At 40.9% G+C, this 12,642-nt stretch overlaps 1 protein-coding gene across 1 annotated transcript in view; it reads right to left on the reverse strand.

Annotated features, from left to right (window-relative positions):
- Window positions 1-173, reverse strand: part of nhsa (Nance-Horan syndrome a (congenital cataracts and dental anomalies)) — a 126,213-nt gene extending 126,040 nt beyond the window's left edge. The window contains exon 1 of the mRNA XM_060937792.1: window positions 1-173. This exon is cut by the window's left edge and continues 328 nt beyond it. The gene's annotated coding sequence lies outside the window, so the exon portion shown is untranslated.
- Window positions 174-12,642: the final 12,469 nt, after the last annotated feature.

Consider the following 12,642-nt stretch of genomic DNA (forward strand, 5'->3'; position numbering starts at 1 on the left):
ATTATATATTTTTTCCAACCAGAGCGCGCTCGAAGTATAAAATCCCACCAGGAAGTTAAAATACTTCAGAAAAAATGTGCATGTATATTTTCCACTTGCGGGACCCCGAGACTTTTTATTCCGGAGGCTTGAAGCGCGCTCGCGACCCGGGCTCCATCGTGAGCGCACCGGAGCACCGCGCCGAGCTGCACTGACGCACCGCACCACTGAGCGCTCTTTACCATCACTACTTTAAAGTGGGGGCGGGTGCACGCGGGGAGCTTTACCTAACACCCGGAACGGAGCACAGAGGAACCGGATCATTCACACAGCCAACACTACTAGAACTATACTATCAGGGGCGGAGCTAGGACTTTTCAAACTGAGGTCACACACTGACTGGCAGCCTGAGTACATGAAAAAAATACATTGAATCTTCTTTTCTTCTTCTTCTTCTTCTTCTTCTTCTTCTTCTTCTTCTCTTCTTCTTCTTCTCCTGGCTGTTCCCGATTAGGGGTCGCCACAGCAGATCTTTTGTCTCCATTGCGCCCTGTCTTCCACTTCCTTCTCTACCACACCTGCCACTTTCATGTCCTCGGGTGGCACGATGGTGTAGTGGTTAGCGCTGTCGCCTCACGCCAAGAAGGTCCGGGTTCGAGCCCTGTGGCCGGCGAGGGCCTTTCTGTGCAGAGTTTGCATGTTCTCCCTGTGTCCGCGTGGGTTTCCTCCGGGCGCTCCGGTTTCCCCCACAGTCCAAAGACATGCAGGTTAGGTTAACTGGTGACTCTAAATTGACCGTAGGTGTGAATGTGAGTGTGAATGGTTGTCTGTGTCTATGTGTCAGCCCTGCAATGACCTGGCGACTTGTCCAGGGTGTACCCCGCCTTTCGCCCGTAGTCAGCTGGGATAGGCTCCAGCTTGCCTGCGACCCTGTAGAACAGGATAAAGCGGCTAGAGATAATGAGATGAGATGAGGTCACACACTGACTGGCAGCCTGAGTACATAAAAAAATACATTGAATCTTCTTTTCTTCTTCTTCTCTTCTTCTTCTCCTGGCTGCTCCCGATTAGGGGTTGCCACAGCAGATCTTTCGTCTCCATTGCTCCCTGTCTTCCACATCCTTCTCTACCACACCTGACACTTTCATGTCCTTGGGTGGCACGGTGGTGTAGTGGTTAGCGCTGTCACCTCACAGCAAGAAGGTCTGGGTTCGAGCCCCGTGGCTGGCGAGGGCCTTTCTGTGTGGAGTTTACATGTTCTCCCCGTGTCCATGTGGGTTTCCTCCGGGTGCTCCGGTTTCCCCCACAGTCCAAAGACATGCAGGTTAGGTTAACTGGTGACTCTAAATTGACCGTAGGTGTGAGTGTGAATGGTTGTCTGTGTCTATTGCCGCTTTTCCACTACCAGCGTGGCTGAGTTGGGCTGAGCCGTGCTGTGCTGAGTTGGGCTGAGTCGAGCTGAGTGGGGCTGTTGGCGTTGCATTTCGACTACAACTGCGCTGAACCGTGCTGGCTGGAAGTGGGTGGACACATTGGGTGGAGTTAGTGAAAGTGGGTGGACGTCACGTGATGTCGTTAGGCGGCACAAACAATGACATCAGTGACCTTTTAAACGGTAGTCTCACGACCCGGATAGTAAACAATAAACATGGAGGACATGGAGTCGTTAGTGTTGCTGGTCTTGGTGCTGTGGCTTGTTGTCACCGACAACGCCAACAGATACTGGCAAGAGCGTATAGATGAGGCGAGGCACATAAGGCTTCATAATTCTCGTAATTCGTAATTCTTCTTCTTCCGGGTTTACGGTGTTTACAGATCCCAGCGTGCTCGCGGGGTGTGTGTGGGCATGTGAGGACACTCCTCCTCACCAATCAGTGCACAGGGGAGTGTCTCCTCACGCCCCTAGCCCCACTCGGCTCGGTTTGGCTCGCTTCAGCCCCACTCCAAAACCGTGCGAGTTTTGGGTGCTGAGTAGGGCTGAAACGAGCTGAGTCGTGCCGCTCTGAGGTAGTCGAAACTCGAGCCGTGTCGGGCTGAAGTGAGCTGAAGTGAGCTGAAAAAGGGTAGTGGAAAAGGGCCATATGTGTCAGCCCTGCAATGACCTGGCGACTTGTCCAGGGTGTACCCCGCCTTTCGCCCGTAGTCAGCTGGGATAGGCTCCAGCTTACCTGCAACCCTGTAGAACAGGATAAAGCGGCTAGAGATAATGAGATGAGATGAGGTCACACACTGACTGGCAGCCTGAGTACGTAAAAAAATACATTGAATCTTCTTTTCTTCTTCTTCTCTTCTTCTTCTTCTCTTCTTCTCCTGGCTGCTCCCGATTAGGGGTCGTCACAGCAGATCTTTCGTCTCCATTGCTCCCTGTCTTCCACATCCTTCTCTACCACACCTTCCACTTTCATGTCCTCGGGCAGCACGGCGGTGTAAGTGGTTAGCACAGTCGCCTCACAGCAAGAAGGTTCTGGGTTCGAGCCCAGCGGCCGCTGGGGGCCTTTCTGTGTGGAGTTTGCATGTTCTCCCCGTGTCAGCGTGGGTTTCCTCTGGGTGCTCCGGTTTCCCCCACAGTTCAAAGACATGCAGATTAGGTTAATATGGGACGGCCTTGGGCTAAGGTGCCCTTGAGCGAGGCACCTAACTCCCAACTGCTCCCCAGGCGCTGTTAGCATGGCTGCCACTGCTCTGGATATGTGTGAAAGAAAAGAATGAAAGAAAGCACAACTTTATTCATCACACACTTGTGAAATTTCCTCTCTGCATTTAACCCATCTGAAGCAGTGAACACACACATGCGCGCACACACACATACCCAGAGCAGTGGGCAGCCATGCTAACAGCACCCGGGAGCAGTTGGGAGTTAGGTGCCTCGCTCAAGGGCACCTCAGCTCAAGGCCATCTCATATTAACCTAACCGCATGTGTGTATGCTCATTACTCACGTGTGTGCATGTGTGTGCAAGCTCTCCACATGTGCTGTCCCTCTGATGTGCTTGTTCCTTATCCTGTCCGACCAAAATACATTAAATACATTTGAGAAAATAACGCAGACTTTGCATCATTCCGTGGGTGTAAGTGGTTAGCACGGTCGCCTCACAGCAAGAAGGTTCTGGGTTCGAGCCGGCAGGGGCCTTTCTGTGTGGAGTTTGTATGTTCTCCCCATGTCTGCAGGGGTTTCCTCCAGGTGCTCTGGTTTCCCCCACAGTTCAAAGACATCAAAGTCCTTCCTACGCCATAGGGCAACGCCGATCTCCGTTTCCATAGCCCTCGGTCTCTCGCCTATTACATAGCTAGGGTTACAGTGGGGGGTTAGTCCTCTGTTAACCGTGAGAGTTTGACTCCCCACTTGCATCTGTATTGCAGCGTGCCTTGCCAGACAGCAGTAGGTACCATTTTTATGATGGTCTTTGGTATGACCCGACTGTGAGTAGAACTCGCGATCTCCTGATCGAGAGGCGGACACGCTAACCACTAGACCAACTCGCGGTTAGTTCAAAGACATGTGGTTAGGTTAATATGGGACGGCCTTGGGCTGAGGTGCCCTTGAGTGAGGCACCTAACTCCCAACTGCTCCCCGGGTGCTGTTAGCATGGCTGCCCACTGCTCTGGGTATGTGTGTGTGCTCATTGCTCATGTGTGTGTTCACTGCTTCAGATGGGTTAAATGCAGAGAGGAATTTCACAAGTGTGTGATGAATAAAGTTGTGCTTGCTTCTTTCATCTCATGTTGAAAGCTGTTGAGATGTCGGACAATGATTAGACCAAATCAGCTTTATCCGGCAGTGTATGGATAGCGGCTCGATATCTTACCCTAGTCAACCGATACAGATCTCTCTATTCTTGTTGTCTTACTGCTCATCGGCCAAAATGTTTCTAAGTAAAGGGTGTCATGGATGATGAATGGCAAAGATGTCAATGATCTTGTCAATGTCGATCACTCTGCCATAGTATATGTTCATCATCGCCAGTTCCGACTATGACAAATATGTAACAAAAAATAATTACCATTGCTAGTTTTAGGTAGCTTAGAAACCGGTTCTTTCATCATTGCTGTTTCTTCCATGTTTTCTTGATGCTGTGTTCTAGAAACAGTGCACTAAAACTTAGCTTCGAAGCCACAAAATGCAACTTTGATGGAAAAATATATATAATAAATTGCTTCACGTTGAAAAAAGGAGGAACATTTCGCTTGTTTTGACATGGGGAATTATTAAACACAAGAGGAAATACTCATAATTCACAACTAAAAAGACTGCAGCTACACTGGCAGCTTGACCATGATTTCTAGTGCGATCATGTTGCACTTGCGCAGAACTGGGTTTTCGCACTCAATCCACAAGAAGTCCATACAAGGTTATAGAAACCCTAATGAGGCTGAGGTGACAATCTAGTTTAAAATTTTTTTTTAGAAAAATTACAGTGGGCGCTTTTCTAATATTCTTATGTGGCTATTGAAAAAATGTATGGTCCGACAAAGGGGGGGGGGGGTCACAGGCACCCCAGGACCCCCCCAGCTACGCCCCTGTATACTATAGCTATATTCACACCACAGCGCTGCTGAATACTGGACTGTGATTGGTCAGAAAGTGCTGATTAATTTTCTATAACAACAGATCTGACAGTAGTGCAGCTGCAAATCACAGCTTTATATTAATTCACTGGCTCTAATACCTTATCATTTCTATAGTAACAGCTTGTTCACAGGGATTTGCACAGCACACGATCCTCTGATAATAAACAGATTTTTAAAAATCATTGACCTGGTGAAGTTTTCTGTAAGGAGACGTTTATGTAACTTTGTGTCAGCGCATTCTAACAGTCAAAGGTAAAGCTGTAACTTTATAAGAAAACACGAGGATTTTTTAACCTGGGCCCTATTTCCCTATCTCTTGGGGTCCAAATATTTACTAGACACAAAAACTTTCTAAAATCGAGTCCAGTATTGAGTTAGAATGCTATAACCGGGACCCACAAACCAACTATACGGTATATAATCCTATTGGGCAAACATCTGCATCAAAGTAAACCACTTGTTTTCACCACTGACAGGCTCATAATGTTGTTGGAAGTGTCTGACAACATAGCAAGGAGCCCTACAGAGATCCACCTGTGTCCGTTTACTTCAACAGCTGTAAAGAAACTGTGGGAAATGACTGTTTCTAAAGCCATTCTTTTACCTTTCTCTTCTTCTGGTCTCTGATGCAGCTCGCCCTTCAGTGCCTGTAGCCGATTATCACATGAGGGCTGTTTTCTGATGTTGACAAAAGGAGAAGTCACGCACAATTTATGAAGAACTCTATTTCCAAAGCAATTTCTGAATATTTAGCTTGTCTGACCTCATGGAAATGATCCCTTTTATAAACATCAGACTACAATTGACCTTTTTACACAAAGACTCTGTAATATTGCCATAAACAAGATCCTTCAATGTTCCAGCTTTGGTTATTTACACTGAACCAAAGAAAGCCAGGATAAAGCTGAGCCAGTGTGTCTTTTTACACTGTGTGTGTGTGTGTGTGTGTGTGTGTGTGTGTGTGTGTGTGTGTGTGTGTGTGTGTGTGTGCTGACTTCAGCCACTCTCTCTACAGGAAGAGGCTTTATATTCGGCTGGATGGATTTAGCGAAGTCCGCACTCAGCGAATGTGAAAGAGTCAGACAGTGTGACGAGCTGGGGCACACAAATCTAACACACACCATGTGTGTGCGTGTGTGTGTGTGTTGTGTAATAGATAGGGAGAGTCGGTATACAGAATGCAGCAAATAGTCATGTGACCTTTGACCCCAGTGTGTGTCAGCTGCCATGAACAAATTTGACTGTCTATATCTGTGTGGGTGTGTACGTGTGCATGCTTTTGTGTGTGTGTGTGTGTGTGTGTGTGTGTGTGTGTGTGTGTGTGTGTGTGTGTGTGTGTGTGTGAGTATGAAGTAATGTGAGCAGTGTGGGTCCCCCAGCTGATCCTGCCTATCTGCATTCTCTTATTATTGCTATAGAAAAATCATTTTAGAATTCAATTTATTACATTAGAATAAAAAAAATCCAAGGAAATTGAGTAAATTTGTATTATTTTAGAATCAATATAAAAACACTGGTAATAGTAATAAATAACAGATTTATCGACTCTTCATCTAAGTCACAATGATGAACAAACACAAACTCTTTTAACCAATAACACAAGAAATTATCATCTTTCTTGTCTTTATTGAACACACCCATTAAACATTTACAGTGTTGGTGGAAAAAGTAAGTGATCCCTTAGATTTAATAACCTTGGACTTAAGAATGTCCTTTGGCAGCAATAACGTCAAACAAGCACTTCTGGGAGCATTAGATCTGACCTGCACAATGAGGAGGAATTTTGGACGATTCTTCTTGACAGAACTGCTTCAGCTCAGCCATGTTTTTAAGCTGTCTCGTGTGAATGGCTGTCTATTGGGATACGTTCTGACTGAGCCACTCCAAAAGGTGGATTTTCTTTTTTTAAGCTATTCTATCATAGATTTAATTTGATGTTTAAGGTCATTGTCCTGCTGCATCACCCAACTTCTGCTGATCTTGAGCAGGTGCACAGCCACCCTGACATTATCCTATAGGATACTTTGATAAACTTGGGAATTCATTTTCCCCCTCAATGATGGCAAGCTGTCCAGACCCCAAAACAGCAAGACAGCTCCAAATCATGATGCTCCATCTGCTGTACTTTACCACTGGGATGATGTTTCATATTGGTATGCAGTGCCCTTTTTATGGCATATGTAGTGCTGTGTGTTCTTCTGGAATAATTCAACCTTCATTTCATCAGTCCACAAAACATTTACCAAGGAACAATTTGGAGGGTCAAGGTGCTCTTTGGCAAACTTCAGGAACTCAGCAAAATTTTTTGTTTGTTTATTTATTTACTTATTTATTAAGAGTGCAACGACTTCCTGCCATGGACACCTTGACTGTTCAATATTTTGAGTATGGTACATTCATGAAGAGCGATATTAGCCAGTTCCAACAATTCCTTCAAGCCTTTAGCTGTTACTCTGTGATTCTTCCTTACCTCATTGAGGATTCTGCATTGAGCTTTTGGAGTAATCTTGACTGGGCATCCACTTCTAGAGAGACTAGCCACAGTATTAAATTTGTCTCATTTGTTTAACTGTGGACTGATGAATACCTAAACTCTTTGAGATAACTCTGTAACCCTTTCCAACTTTATGCAAATCAACAATTCTTGAACTTAGGTCTTCTGAGACCTCTTTTTTGCAAGGCATGGTTCACATCAGAAGAAGAAGAAGAAGAATGCCTTTACTGTCACTGCACAAAGGTACAACAAAATTTAGTTCATCATAGGAGAGCAAAGCCGCTGCGTATTTGTGCGTCGCTATTCTTGGGCACTTCAGCCCAAGGCCATCCCATGTTAACCTAACTGCATGTCTTTGGACTGTGGGGGAAACCAGAGCACCCAGAGGAAACCCATCCAGACACGGGGAGAACATGCAAACTCCACACAGAAAGGCCCCCGTCAGCCACTGGGCTTGAACTCAGAACCTTCTTGCTGTGAGGTGACAGTGCTAACCACTTACACCACCATGCCACCCATTTGAGTTTGCTGTTCACAAGAAGTAGATGCTTCTTGTGAACAGCAAACTCAAAATGTTTGTCAAATAGCTCTAACCTACATCTCCAGCCTTGTTTTATTGATTGGACTCCAGGTTTGCTGACTTGTGACTCCAATTAGCTTTTGTTAAAGTAATTAGCCTAGGGGTTCACATACTTTTTCTCGCATACACTGTGAATATGATATGACATATTTAATAAGGACAAGAACAAAATTGTTAGTTAAAACAGCTAAAATAATGGTTAAAATAATTATTATTTAAAACAGATGATGTTTGTTCATTATTGTAACTTAGATGAAGATCAGACCATATTGTAAGATTAATTTTTTTATATATAAATGCATATATATATATATATATATATATATATATATATATATATATATATATATATATATATATATAAAAAATATATATATATATATATATATATATATATATATATATATATATATATATATATATATATATAAGAATTATTTTATAATACATGCGAAAAACCGATGGTATGACTATGCTATAAAGAGTATAACTATATCTGGTTAGTAGACATTCAGAATGACTATAACCAATATATATATATATATATATATATATAAAATCTCAGTATCTCTAGCCACTTTATTCTGTTCTACAGGGTCGCAGGCAAGCTGGAGCCTATCCCAGCTGACTATGGGCGAAAGGCGGGGTACACCCTGGACAAGTCGCCAGGTCATCACAGGGCTGACACATAGACACAGATAACCATTCACACTCACATTCACACCTACGGTCAATTTAGAGTCACCAGTTAACCTAACCTGCATGTCTTTGGACTGTGGGGGAAACCGGAGCACCTGGAGGAAACCCACGTGGAGAACATGCAAAATCCGCACAGAAAGGCCCTCGCCAGCCATGGGGCTCGAACCCAGACCTTCTTGCTGTGAGGCGACAGCGCTAACCACTACATATATATATATATATATATATATATATATATATATATATATATATATATATATATATATATATATAATTTATTAAGAAGTATTTTGAAAGACACAGTAAGACACATCAATGCCAAAGCGTTCACTTGGTCAGTTGGAGAAGCTACCTGTTGTGGTGCATTGTTGGATTTCATCAGTATTCTCTGTTCTTCATTTTTAAACATGATTACAAAGTAGTACACTTGAACAACTTCCCATAGTTGATTTTTTTGCATCATTTATTCACAGAGGGAGTGAAGGCATGAGGGTGTAAGGGAGAGTGAGGAGTGGATGAGAACCTGAGCTAAACTCAGTCATTCCTGTTTATGGCGCTGTATCCTGGCAGAATATGCCTAAAATGTGACCTAAATCCTGTGTGTGTGTGTGGGGGGGGGGCTCTGCTCACTCAGATCGATAATAAATATGAATTGTTAATTCAACCCTGTGGCAGCAGATACATTCAGCAGGTATTGAAAATATTTTTTAAAGGTTCTTTAATCTCAGGCAGTGAACCTGATTTACTGATGGAGGAGTTAATGGTGTATAATGAACACTGGTGTTTTGTAATGATAGCTGGCATTTGATGATGAATGTCAGTGCTTGATATTGAAAGTTGGTGTTTAATGGTGAATATAGGTGTTTATTAATGACAGGTGGTGTTTGATGGTGAATGTAGGTGTTTAATAATGGAAGTTGGTGTTTAATAATGAAAGTTGGTGTTTGATGGTGAATGTAGATGTTTGATGGTGAATATAGGTGTTTAGTAATGAAAGTTTGTGTTTGATGATGAATGTTGGTGTTTGATGGTGAATGTAGGTGTTTAATAAAGACAGCTGGTGTTTGATGGTGAATGCAGATGTTTAATAATGAAAGTTGGTGTTTGATGGTGAATGTAGGCGTTTAATAATGAAAGTTGGTGTTTAATAATGAAAGTTTGTGTTTGATGATGAATGTTGGTGTTTGATGGTGAATGTAGGTGTTTAATAAAGACAGCTGATGTTTGATGGTGAATGCAGATGTTTAATAATGAAAGTTGGTGTTTGATGGTGAATGTAGGCGTTTAATAATGAAAGTTGGTGTTTGATGGTGAATATTGTTGTTTAATGATGAAAGTTGGTGTTTGGTGGTGAATGTAGGTGTTTAATGATGAAAGTTGGTGTTTGATGGTGAATGCAGATGTTTAATAATGAAAGTTGGTGTTTGATGGTGAATGTAGGTGTCTAATCATGAAATTTGGTGTTTGATGGCGAATATTGGTGTTTAATGATGAAAGTTGGTGTTTCATGGTGAATGTAGGTGTTTAATGATGAAAGTTGGTGTTTGATGGTGAATATTGTTGTTTAATGATGAATGTAGGTGTTAAATCATGAAAGTTGGTGTTTGATGGTGTTTAATGAAGAAAGTTGGTGTTTGATGGTGAATGTAGGTGTTTAATGATGAAAGTTGGTGTTTGATGGTGAATGTAGATGTTTAATAATGAAAGTTGATGTTTGATGGTGAATGCAGGTGTTTAATAATGAAAGCTGGTGTTTGATGTTGAATGCAGATGTTTAATAATGAAAGTTGATGTTTGATGCTGAATGTAGGTGTTTAATAATGAAAGTTGGTGTTTAATGATGAAAGTTGATGTTTCATGGTGAATGCAGATGTGTAATAATGAAAGTTGGTGTTTGATGGTGAATGTAGATCTCTAATCATGAAAGTTGGTGTTTGATGGTGAATATTGGTGTTTAATGATGAAAGTTGGTGTTTGATGGTGAATGTAGGTGTTTAATAATGAAAGTTGGTGTTTAATGATGAAAGTTGGTGTTTGATGGTGAATATTGGTGTTTAATGATGAATGTAGGTGTTGAATCATGAAAGTTGGTGTTTGATGGTGAATGTAGGTGTCCAATCATGAAAGTTGGTGTTTGATGGTGAATATTGGTGTTTAATGATGAAAGTTGCTGTTTCATGGTAAATATAGGTGTTTAATAATGAAAGCTGGTGTTTGATGGTGAATGTAGGTGTTTAATGATTAATGTAGGTGTTAAATCATGAAAGTTGGTGTTTGATGGTGAATATTGGTGTTTACAGATGAAAGTTGGTGTTTGATGGTGAATGTAGGTGTTTAATAATGAAAGTTTATGTTTGATGGTGAATGTAGGTGTTTAATAATGAAAGTTGATGCTTGATGGTGAATGCAGGTGTTTAATAATGAAAGTTGGTGTTTGATGGTGAATGTAGGTGTTTAATGATGAAAGTTGGTGTTTGATAGTGAATAAAGGTGTTTATTGATGAAAGTTGGTGTTTGTGGTGTGTGTAGGTGTTTAATGATGAAAGTCAGTGTTTCATGGTGAATATAGGTGTTAAATAATGAAAGTTGGTGGATGATGGTGCATGTAGGTGTTTAATGATGAATATTGATGTTTGATGGTGAATGTTGGTGTTTAATGATGAAAGTTGGTGTTTGATGATGAATATTGGTGTTTATTGATGAAAGTTGGTGTTTGTGGTGTATGTAAGTGTTTAATGATGAAAGTTGGTTTTTGATGGTGAATGTAGGTGTTTAATAATGAAAGTTGATGTTTGATGGTGAATGTTGGTGTTTAATGATGAATGTACATGTTAAATCATGAAAGTTGGTGTTTCGTGGTGAATATTGGTGTTTAATGATGAAAGATGGTGTTTGATGGTGAATATAGGTGTTTAATAATGAAAGTTGGTGTTTGATGGTGAATGTAGGTTTTTAATAATGAAAGTTGGTGTTTGATGGTGAATATTGGTGTTTAATGATGAAAGTAGGTGTTTAATCATTAAAGTTGTTGTTTGATGGTGAATATTGGTGTTTAATGATGAAAGTTGGTGTTTGGTGGTGAATGTAGGTGTTTAATGATGAAAGTTGGTGTTGATGGTGAATGTAGGTGTTTAATGATGAAAGTTGGTGTTTCATGGTGAATATATGTGTTTAATAATGAAAGTTGGTGTTTCATGGTGAATGTAGGTGTTTAATAATGAAAGTTGGTGTTTCATGGTGAATGTAGGTGTTTAATAATGAAATTTGGTTTTTGATGGTGAATATAGTTGTTTATTAATGAAAGTTGGTGTTTGATGGTGAATGTAGGTGTTTAATGATGAAAGTTGGTGTTTGATGGTGTATATTGGTGTTTAATGATGAATGTAGGTGTTAAATCATGAAAGTTGGTGTTTGATGGTGAATATTGGTGTTTAATGATGAAAGTTGGTGTTTGATGGTGAATGTAAGTATTTAATGATGAAAGCTGGTGTTTGGTGGTGAATATTGGTGTTTAATGATGAAAGTTGGTGTTTGATGGTGAATGTAAGTATTTAATGATGAAAGTTGGTGTTTGATCACGAATTTAGGTATCTAATCATGAAAGTTGGTGTTTAATAATGAAAGTTGGTGTTTAATGATGAAAGCTGGTGTATCATGGTGAATGTAGGTGTTTAATAATGAAAGTTGGTTTTTGATGTTGAATATTGGTGTTTCATAATGAAAGTTGGTGTTTGATGGTGAATGTAGGTGTTTAATGATGAAAGTTAGTGTTTGATGGTGAATATTGATGTTTACTGATGAAAGTTGGTGTTTGATGGTGAATATTGGTGTTTAATAATGAAAGTTGGTGTTTCATGGTGAATGTAGGTGTTTAATAATGAAAGTTGGTGTTTGATGGTGAATGCAGGTGTTTAATAATGAAAGTTGGTGTTTGATGGTGAATGTAGGTGTTTAATGATGAAAGTTGGTGTTTGATGGTGAATGTAGGTGTTTAATGATGAAAGTTGGTGTTTGAAGGTGAATATTGATGTTTAATGATGAATGTAGGTGTTAAATCATGAAAGTAGGTGTTTGATGGTGAATGTAGGTGATTAATGATGAAACACCATGGTGTTTCATGGTGAATGGTGAGAGATACATCAGTATGGCATCATAGATGGGTAACACACTTGTTTAAAATGGAACTCTGTAGCTTTATTTAAGAAATATTTCCTGTAAGGATTCCAGCTTTTAGTGTAAAACAGGAAAAATAACAGGTTCTCAGTAACAGCAGCTCGGTGTTTAAGTGTTTTATAGAAATGATACAAAACATACATTTCACA

The sequence above is a fragment of the Neoarius graeffei genome, chromosome 13 (assembly GCF_027579695.1).
Source record: "Neoarius graeffei isolate fNeoGra1 chromosome 13, fNeoGra1.pri, whole genome shotgun sequence".
In the NCBI taxonomy this organism is placed as follows: domain Eukaryota; kingdom Metazoa; phylum Chordata; class Actinopteri; order Siluriformes; family Ariidae; genus Neoarius; species Neoarius graeffei.